The sequence below is a fragment of the Lonchura striata genome, chromosome 20 (genome assembly GCF_050655825.1).
Source record: "Lonchura striata isolate lonStrDom1 chromosome 20, ASM5065582v1, whole genome shotgun sequence".
Classification (NCBI taxonomy): Eukaryota; Metazoa; Chordata; class Aves; order Passeriformes; family Estrildidae; genus Lonchura; species Lonchura striata.
This window is the reverse complement of record NC_140722.1, coordinates 4,033,013-4,043,301: the sequence shown is the minus strand read 5'-3', so window position 1 is coordinate 4,043,301 and position 10,289 is coordinate 4,033,013. Positions and strand designations below refer to the sequence as shown.

General features: G+C 41.7%; 1 long non-coding RNA gene across 1 annotated transcript; it reads left to right on the top strand.

Annotated features, from left to right (window-relative positions):
• The first annotated feature begins 1,101 nt into the window (after positions 1-1,101).
• On the top strand, positions 1,102-9,050 carry LOC146765704 (uncharacterized). The gene is made up of 2 exons (XR_014949622.1): positions 1,102-7,434; positions 8,304-9,050. It is a non-coding gene; the product is annotated as an uncharacterized LOC146765704 (long non-coding RNA).
• Positions 9,051-10,289: the final 1,239 nt, after the last annotated feature.

The window sequence follows — 10,289 nt, the reverse complement described above, 5'->3', positions numbered from 1 at the left end:
GGAGAGGGGCAAGGAGAAGCACAAACACATTAATGCCCCTAGAAATGGTGGTAGTAGCTGTAGATCACAGAATGGTTTGGGTTGGAAGGGACCTTAAATCTCATTCCACCCCCACTGCCATGGGCAGGGAAACTTCCCACTAGACCACGTTTCTCAGAGCCCCAAGAGAAGGGGGCAAGAATTTCCACTGTAATCTTCTCAGGCAGGAAATCCAGTCAGCCACTGGACACACATCTGTAGAAAACAAGGCTTCAGTAATTTGTACTCCTCACAGATCTACCTAGATTTTCTATTCTCCTCTATTTTCTTCTTCTATTAGAACACAAAAGACAGGGTCAGCCAGGCAAGACTTCACTATCTCTTTGCAGCCTGGCTGTGTTTGCTACTGGAAATGAAGTTAAAAGCAAAGTTTCAGTTCCCACAGTGAGTGCTGGAGAAGCTGATCAGATCACAGACTCTCTCTGCTTCACTACAAGTATAACTGCCAGGGACAATCTGTCCCACAAAAGACAGAGGATGCATCTTTGCTTTGCTAATCTCTTCTTGCTCCTGGTGTGAGTGTCTCAGGGTTTTTTTTCTTTTTTTTTTTTTCCTCAGGCATCAGAATTAGATTTCAACAGGAACAATAGCAGCAGCAGTAACATCAGCTCCTTATCTCTACTAAGGCTCTTTTCTCCTAAATATTTCTTTTTTTTTTTTTTAACCACCTGAAAGTATACAAACCTGACTTGTTAGAAACAGCTAAAGGAAAAAGGATTAAGAATATTGTTAAAATGAAAACCTTATTTCATACCTAACATCTTCCATTCTTTAAGTAATTTTTCTTTTTTCCTGTATCTGTAATAACAGGTTATAAGACCCTTAAGGCTGATTGTTGCCATGGGATTAAGGAGCCTGGGGTCTATTAATTCAAATCCCAAATGTTTGTGTAACCAGTTAGTGTGCAATACTATGAGGGCCATGCTGACATCCTTATTTCAGCCCTCTTTTCAAGGAAAATAATTGGGCCACTCCCAAGACTCCCAGTTCAACTCGAGTTCACTAGTGGAATTTCTCTCTGTTAGCCTGTGTTAAAAAGGTTTGCACTCTGGATCCTAAAGAAATTAAAACCAAAAGAAATGAGAACACAGAATGTCTCATGATGAGGTCAAAATTCTCCTTATTTGGGACTGATTCAAAGTAATTTTTCATCACTGAAGATTTGCATTATTTCTTTCTATGGGTAGTGGGGTAAGGTGGAGCAAAGCCTACCTTTGTGCCAGCTCAGGAATTCCATCAGCCTTTCCTTCTTCCTTCCAATGCTTTCAAACCTTTTAAAACCATGACCAACTCTAAAGCTATTTATCTTCCTTTCCTTTTCTCAATTACTCCTTCTGCTTTTCAAGGTGTGTCTTGCTATGTTGGCTCACCAATGATCTGTTGAGGAGATTTACAAGATAAATAAATTTGCTAAAAACCACCTACCTCTGTAGATTTACTCTGTGCAACAACAAGTGACGTAAAATGTAATTGCTTTTACGTAAAGGATGAAAATTGGAATATCTTATACAGGGGAAATGGGCATACCAGGAATATAAAGACACCTGGAAGTACAAAATACTGTCATCACAAATCTTTATTTGATTTGTAAATGCTGGGCTGGAAGCTTATTCTAAATTAGAGCTCCTGGGGAAAGGGGTTACTTGTTTGGTTTTAATGTTCTGCAATAGTTCAGCTTTTGCCATTTCAGAAAAAAAAAATCACAGATATCTGAAATATTTCATATGAATTGTACACACACTCTATGCAAACAGGGCAAAACACAATTGTAATTAACTCTGCCCTTCTAAATAACTCATAAAAACGAAGTTAAATATGTAGCAACAAGTGCATAACCATGAACTAGGTAGCTCAATCATTCATGTACAAAACTATATAAATGTCAGCCAGGAAAAGTAAGTCACTGCTGTTGGCATAATAAAGGACATTAGAATCAAGCGATGCTGGACTTTCTAACACTGAAAAACTTAACTGGAAAGCCTCAGTGTGAACTGGTAAGTAGAGTCAACAACCATGGGCTGAGCTCCCAGTCCTCCCAGTCCTCCCAGTCCTCCCAGAGCACTCCCTGCCCCACAGGGGCTTGTTCTACAGCAGCATCAAACCATTAACCTCCAGTTTAAACCAGAAGACAGGTGGAATTTCAGCCAGGATCCTCCACAACAGACCTCCCCTGTGTGATTAATGAAGCACGGAGGAAGATGAATGCTCACAGGCTCTGAATAAGTGAGCACCACCTTGGAGAGAGCTTTTGATAAAAGGAAATGCTCTGTTTTAAGAGCTCTCAAGTCAAGACAGAGACAAAAGTTACATTAATTTCTGTTCCCTGCCTTCACTGCTTTAAATGGGAAGAAAGAGTTGAACAGGAAGGCTTCATTCTCTTGAGACTCCATAATTTGCTTGATGAATGCTTTGAAAAGAGATGGGCTGGGAGAGAAGATCTTTGAATTTAAGCAAAATGTAGTATTCACTTCACTTTTGGTATCAAGAGGCAAGGCAGATGATTCACAGGTGAGAAAGGAGCTCGGCTGTAAAGGTAGAAAGCTGGAATAAAAAGAATGAAATGTTTTGTGAAGAATGTGGTCCTCAGTGGAGAAAGAATGCTGCCTGTCTTGGAAAAACAAGAGAGGATTCCAGAACTGGTCATTGTCTATCAATTGCATCAGATATCTGCAAGGCAAGGGGAAGAAATTAAGATAAATAATCTTACTCATGAAAGCCCTTGGATCCAGAGACTGACACACAGTTTGTGGTTCCTCCCTTTTCTTCTTGTATTAAGGTTTAACTCCTCTCTTTTATCTGGAAATTTCTAAATTTTGTGCACTAGTTCCCAATCTAATGAAATTTTTGCCACCCAGTGTTCAGCACTGTGTTGCTGTGAGGGTAATAGACTACAGCAGCCACCCATGGAAGAAATCTTTGCAACTCCTGTTTTGAAATTACTGCTGAACCTTTCTTTCCCCCTTTAGTCCTGTTTTTAATCAAGCCTGAAATTTTCTTCCTTTAAAGAAACCTTTAAAATCTTCTCATTTTCTCTGGATAATACCTCTCTGAACTACATTGTTATACTCTAAGAAAAGGACTATTTTCTGTCACTTGGAAACCCACGCCTCATTTTGAACTGAAATAAACCCACTAATAAAATTAATCAGAAGCACTATTCCTCTGGAGAGAGCCAGGAACAATATGATGGGTTATAAACTGAACCACAGGTTTCCAATAATGCAGCACAGTCAATACCAAGGAACAAGACCTCCACTAGCTGGGACACATCATACCTCAACAGAAGGTCATGAAATTACTGCAGGAAAACAGCACAGATGAAGGACAGGGAAGGAAAAAAAAAAAATATATATATATGAAGGCTAGATAATAAAGAAGTTGTAAGCACATTGAAATTCCCGCAGAAGATCTGCAAGGCTCCTTCAGTCCTTGTCTATTGTTCAAGACAGAAACTTCAGTTTTTAAAGGGGCTAAAATTTCTATTGTGTGCACATCCTTTTAGGGCATCCTGTTCACAATGCCTTGTTTCCAGGAGAATAAACCACACACATATCCTGTTAAAGTTGATTATTTAACAGCAGTGAAATTCAGGCTGAAGTGCTGAGAGCACAACTAACAAGACACCTAAATTACCATCCCTGAACGAAAATTGAGGTATCACTTCTGTCTGAGGCTCCTTTCAAGCTTTTCTATAAAATAGAGATAGTTATGGCAATTTCCTAAGCATGCTCAGAGGGTCAGGTAGTGTCAGCAAGGTATTTTAGATTTGTGAAACACTCTCTGTGCCAAAAGTTAATGTCAGATGCCTGCAATGAAAGTGCAGGGCATGGCTAATGGAAGGAATATTAGACAACAGACAGTAGACTTTGTTTTAAAAATTTTATGACGGAGAGATGAACTGACAGAAGCTGACAGTGATGAAAAAAAGGTAGTGCTCTGGAAAGTGGCCAGGCTTTCTGAAGCTGCTATCAACAGAAGGGAAACAGATGCAGTATTGCAGTAACAGACCCTGAGAAAACACAGCCCCTGCTTGCACTGAGACACCAACACTTGGTTAACCTCTTCCAGAACACTGCAAATTACTGAATATTACTTACCTGCAGAAAGAGGCTTAATTTAGGATCACAATAGACCAAAGTTCACGAGACAATGAATGTCAGTTTCTGCTATGGATTCCACACAACTGTGTTAGATTTTTATGTGTTTGTTAAGTTAACCAAGCCATAAACAAATCGTGATGCTGTAACAAGCCTGACAGTGTTCCTGCTGCTGGGAACCCTTTGTAAATTTATGACACATGCCATAATAATAATAATAATAAAAAGCAGCAGAACTCCTGACTTCCTATTCCACAGGGTTGTTTCCTTCTGCTTTTTCTGACTGAAGAATTGAATAAACCCCAGTCCTCTGGCACTCCAGCAGCTCGGAGTCCATCCAACAAGAGGGCCACGTTCAGGATGTCCAGGATGATGTGATTTACCTCCACCACAAAAGTGTTATGAGTTCTTTCACTCAATGTTTTCCCAGGTGAGAGGTGCTGCAGGATGCCAAGCACTGAGTGCTTGGGAGGCATTCTAAGAAATTTCCTTTTTATAAGCCAACACTTCCTTTTCTTGCCAGACATAAGTAAGAAAAGGACTCTGCTCTTTGTTTGGTGACTTTTGACACTGATGCTTTAGTGATGGCTGATTCTAGGACTTATTTTAACTTTCCATTGATGGCTCCTTTATCTGGGCACCCAAACTCTTTATAGCACAGCCTAAACCACATGAGTACCTGAATTTTCCTTCCTTCATCTTTTCTTCTACTGTTGATGGCCCTTTGCTGCATATTTCTTTGATCTTTTGCTTCATGCCCCAAGCCCTGGTTTTCCTTCAATCCCCAGAGGCAGCTCCCCAAACACCACCTTTACATGGCTATGCTCTCACAACCTAAACACTGGGCAAAATCTTGAGGGGTATAGGTGTTTCATTGTTATTTTCTGTTTTAGCACAGATTTCAAGTAACTCTTTTCAAAAACCTTGTCAAAATTTTGAAGAATTGGACCAGACAATAAAAACAATCTTTTTTTTTTTTCTTATAGAGTCAAAGCTGGGAAGGAGAACAGACTCAAAAGTTCAGCTTTCCTGTGGAATGGGAAAGACAGAAAAGCAAGTTGTGCATTAAAAATGAGCTGATTTACCTCTAGGACAATCTCAAGAGGATGACTATTCAAATAGATGCATATTCAGCATGGAAATATTCAAGTAAATATTTTAACCTTATTTGCAATCTATGATACAAACTTTAGTGATTAACAGAACTAAAACACTTCTTTCAAGGCCAGGTTGGACAGGGCTTGGAGAAAACTGCTCTGGTGAAAAGTGTCTCTGGCTAGGACAGAGGTTTGGAATGAGATGGTCTTTAAGGTCCCATCCAATCCAAACTATTCAGGGATTTTTACTTTTCAGCAGATTCCTTTATCTGGACACTCAGAATGTTTTCATAACAGCCTCAACCATAATAATTTTCTTTCTTCTTCTTTCCTTCAGCTGGTTGGTGGCATCTGCTACACGTTTCTTTGGAATTTTGTTCTCCACCCCAGCTTCTTGCCCCAGCTGGGCAAAGACACAGATTTGTGTCTACTTGATTCCAGACAATTCATTTCAACAAATTCAGCGTGTTTATCTGACTTCCCTGGTCCCCTAATGGTGGATCTGGGAGCACTAATGTTCTGCTGGGATGTTGGAATGCTGGGAATGTCCTGGACTCTTTCAGAATATTCCCAGCACATCTCATTTGATGGGCAGCACAAACTCTGGTGCGTTCCTCCAAGGCCACAGCCCAATCTCAGATACCAGGAGGCGTTTGCCTCCCCACATTGAACTCTCTGCCGTAGCAACTCAGCCAACAAACAGACAATAAAACCCTTTTTTTCTAAGCAGGGTCCTGGTATTCAAACACAATGACTAAAAATCTGCAGAGATTTCAGTATTGCCACTTCTCTGAGTGCATTGAAACACTTCTGTCTGGTGTACTTCTTTATAGCTGAGCTCTTGCAGGGAAAGGATTAAGTTGAAAAATCCTTAAATCTTTCTCTCTTTTTTTTTAATCTTGGTATTTATGTGGAAAAAATGCAAAAGAATATAAACTGCAGTTATACATAGCAGTATTTTTTTAATCTACAAATACCTAAGAAAGAGAAAGATAAGGAAAGAAAACTAAGGCCTTAGTGAAATACTGGATTGTATTTAATGTTAGCAGGAATTTGTGTATTTTGTAACTATTCTGGTTTTTATTGTTTTATAAGGTCCCAGCACATTTGGGGGATTACTTCTAATTTATTAGCACGTAAAAAAGTGTCCCTCAGAATAATGGCCAAGGCAGAGGAGGACAATGTGATGGGCTGGGGCTTTGTGGGGTTTTTTGAAGTGAGGAAGTCCAGCAGAGAGTGGCAGAAAAGGTGAAGCACATCCCTCCAACCAGAGCAAGCCTCTCGATTCCAGCATGGGAAGGTTCTGGCCAACAGAGAACATTGAAACCTCAGCTTTCCTGGCATATGTTCGTTTCTTGATTTGCCTGTGAAGAACTCTTTGTTGATGTGCCTAAATAAGATGATGATCAAGAAAATAGAAAACTGCTTTCCACATGGTGCTGCCATCACTGGGCTGGTGCCAGGCTGTAACTTTCTGTCCTGTGAGGTCATGCACTGGCCCAAGTTAGAGGTGACATTGCTGATGGGCTCCCAAAAGCTCTCTCCAAGGGCAGCCAGGCTCTGATTCCTATTGCAAATGCAGGTGAACCGGTGGGGAGAAATGATGAGTCTGACTCCAGCTCAGAAGGCTGAATGACTTCTTTATTATAACTATAATACATTAATATACTATATAAAGGAGATACTAAAACTACATACCTTCTTTAACTACCATATCTAACTCACAACTCGTGACCCTCTCTGAGAGTCCAGCCCAGGTGGGTTGGATTGGCCACCAGGCTCAAACAATCCTCACCAGAATCCAATCAATCACCCCAGGTAAACAATTCACCAAGCACATTCCACATAGGAAAAACAAGGAGCAGAAATAGAAATTGTTTTCTCTTTCTTTCTCTCTGTGCCCTTCTATGAAAAATCCTGAGAGAGGGAGAAATGTGCTTGCCACAGACTCCAACTTCAGGCCATCGTCTCCCCCTTCTTCATTTCCTGCTTGGTTTTAGTGCTGTAGAAACTTTGCTACACTGGCCAGAGCCACAGGATCAATAAAGCAGAGGAGGAAAGAGCCTCATTCCCACCTGCCTCGTCCATCACTGGCAAACCTGGCAGCTCAGTTCTGCTGCCCGAATCCCATTTTTTCACTTGACAGAAAGCCTCTCTTGGAGACCGCTGGGGGAGAGACCTAAAACCTTCCATACATTAAGGCAAGTGAATTGATACCCTGTCAGATGATGAGAATCTCTCTTCATCTGCTGAGAGTTAATGATGATTTATTAGGCAGAACAGACAGGTCCCAGGACATATTTGCAAGGACTTGTCAATCAGAAAAAAATTCCCCCAGAGATTTGGACTAAGCTTATTTCATACTTTTTACTTAGAAGACATGAGAGGACAGTGAGATTCAGTTTGAAGTACTTCTCAGATAACATGGAGCTTTAGAAAGATAAAAGGCTAGATGAAAAAAGACCTCCTAAGACCTTGGTACAATCCCATGTCATCCCAGAAATGCCACTAAGGAAACATGTATAAGTGAATAGGATTTGGGGGGTGGTAAAATAAACATGACAGTTTGTAGGGAAGATTCCCAGTGAGAAAGAATGTCTGAAATTAAATCAATGCCAGGCATACTGCCTTAGATCTCAATACAAACCACTGAAAACTCTTTCAAATAACTGAACCTGGAAGCTCAATGTGTAAATTTCTGACATTCACAGATCAGATTCAGGGACCTGTTGATCATACAGGTAGGACACTTTGCTCAAAAGTAAATATCTCCATTTCTGTGAGCTACCTTGAAGTCAAGGGAAAGAAATAATTATTTTTAGGATGTGCTTCTCCCAGTGCTAACACAGCAGGGAGGTGAATCACCCTGGAAAAGCGCCCTCTCCTCCCTAGGAAACCAGGGCTCTCTCAGTCCAGAAAGATGCAAAAGAACTCTGAAGCTCAGGGGGGGAATCCCCCACAAATGACCATCCCATTCCTGTCCAAGACTGGGCCATGGGGATCTGAACAGGGGGTAGGACAAGTCTCTGTTAGTTTTAAAACTCTATTTTCTGTCCTTTCCTCTTTCTAGGCCTATAGTTGGTGTTCAAGGGAGGTTGGAAGGCAGAGCAGCACCAGAGTCACCCTCCTGAAAAACAGGGTTTGCAGGAAGCAGGGACTGTCTGAGGAGTGCTTCAGGACCCAGCAACACAAAACCATCCCAGCCAGGCTTTGACCAGAGAGCACATGTCACCCAGTTCTTTTGAGAGTTTGAAAGTTCTTCTAAATGTTCCTATGCCTTCTGATATTTACGTATTTCAACAGAATTTTCTCACACACTGCTCATGTAAATAATGATTGTTTTACATTCTTCTTTGTGGGTGGAGAAAATCGATGGACTGTTGGTTTGAGCAGTGTGGTTGGAGAGGTGGCAATTTCACCCTCCAATCCACTGTCACTTTTGCTATTGTGGAGTCAAAAAATAAAGTTTACTTTTTTAAGTTTTTTTTTTTCCTTTTACATCTAGCCAGCTTCTGTGAGTTATTTCGTGTCGCAGTGTGACAAGCACATGCAGCAAGGACATTCTCCTTTGACTGTCCAGACTGAGAGTTAAGAAACCCGACAGACAAAAGTGATTGGGAAATGCTTCCTGTGCCCAGTAACCTCTCTGAGCCAAATTCTCACATTCATTGTGACCCATGGCGACCCACCCAGAAGGGTGGACAGAGCAGTCTGCCTGCAGCAGCAGTGTTTAAATCTCTCAGCTGAGGAGAAGAAAGCAGCAGATATTTAACTTGGACACGGGTTCTGCATACCTCCAGCTCTCTGACCACACAAAGCTGCTTGTGCTCTGCTCCCTTGAGAACCTCCTCCAGCTCTCACCTGTCCCCTCGTTTGGAATGAGCCTTGCAGACAGTGAGCTGGTGGCTCCTCAGGGTGTGGGAGAGCAGCATTAATCACCTTTGAAAAAATCCTCATATTTTCTAGTGACAACAACCTGTGCAAAAGCAGAGCTCTGGCTGCAGCATCCCTGTTTGCTGAGATTTATAGCAGAGCAGCAGGAACCTGCTCCAGGCTGCTGCAAGGCCTCTCTCACACCTTGCTATCAGCTTAGAAACACAGAGCAGAATCTGCCTTCCCTGCTTGATTTATAAATATAAGTTTCCTCTTTCTACTCCTCTAAAATGAAAGTGAAGAATTTCCCAGAAGTGGGCCAACATATGCAAGCCTTTTTCACCCTGGAAGATAGAAGAGGTGAGCCCACAATGGTAAGAGACACACACCATGGGGTTTGAAGAGAAAAAAGCAGGGTGTCCTACCAAAGGGACTGTGTGTGTTCTGCACTCTGCAACCACCCAAGATCTCTCTCAGCAGTGAGACAAGATCCAGCTCCCACAACAGCCCAAATCATGAGAGAAAACTGCCTGACATCAATGCTGTTTTCCTTGCACGATCCCCTCAGAGCCATGTCCCCAGAGAGCCCTGCAGTGACAGAAGTTGTGATCTTCCCTGCACCATGGAGAGCTCAACCCTCCCTCTGCAAGGCAGAGATCAGCACTCCCCATCATGGGAAGTTATGTCAGCCCCAACACTGGGTTTTGGGGTCAGGTGCCAACCACCAGCTCTTCTAAAATTGAAAAGAGTTAATTCATACTCAAACCCCAGTCTTGCTATGTCCACACTATACTTCAAAGTAATTAAAATACTTGGAAAATCATTAAAGGATGAAAAAAAGATCTGCCCTTGCCTCCATGGTCTGATGAACAGATGGGTTCTGCTGTATATCTCTTTCCTCTAACTGGATTTACTTGTGCAACCTTAACATTTTTGTGTCTTCAATAGAGATTTTCTTCTGTCCTTGCTCCCTGCAGTTCCCCAGCCCATTTCTCATTGTCATTTGAGCAGAACTATACTTCCATGGAAAGTTTATCATCACAGAAAGTAAAAGGCAGGGAGGAGAAACACCCACTGTAAAGACTAATGGCTCAGCTGATTGATGCCAGGATGCAGCATCAGCTTGGTTTGGTTGCTTCAGTGCTTGTTGTTACTGGCAAGAAAGTTCCCCCACTCCAAAAAG